Here is a 274-nt window from a genome sequence, read left to right on the forward strand (position 1 = left end):
TTCTTTTAAAAAAGGAAAGTGAGGAGTCCCTGGGTGGCTCAGTTGGTTAAGCATCTGACTTTAGCTCAGGTTATGGTCTCCCAGTTCATGAGTTTGAGCCCCGCATCAGACTCTGCTGACAACACAAAACCTGGAACCTGCTTCAGGTTCTGTGTCGCCCTCTCTCTCTGCCCCTCCCTTGCTCATGCTCTGTGTCTCTGTTTCTCAAAAATAAATAAATGCTAAAAAATATTTTTTAAATAAAAATAAAAAAGTAAAGTGAAGTGTTTTCTGT

Source organism: Crocuta crocuta, unplaced genomic scaffold (assembly GCF_008692635.1).
Source record: "Crocuta crocuta isolate KB4526 unplaced genomic scaffold, BGI_CrCroc_1.0 scaffold488, whole genome shotgun sequence".
In the NCBI taxonomy this organism is placed as follows: Eukaryota; Metazoa; Chordata; class Mammalia; order Carnivora; family Hyaenidae; genus Crocuta; species Crocuta crocuta.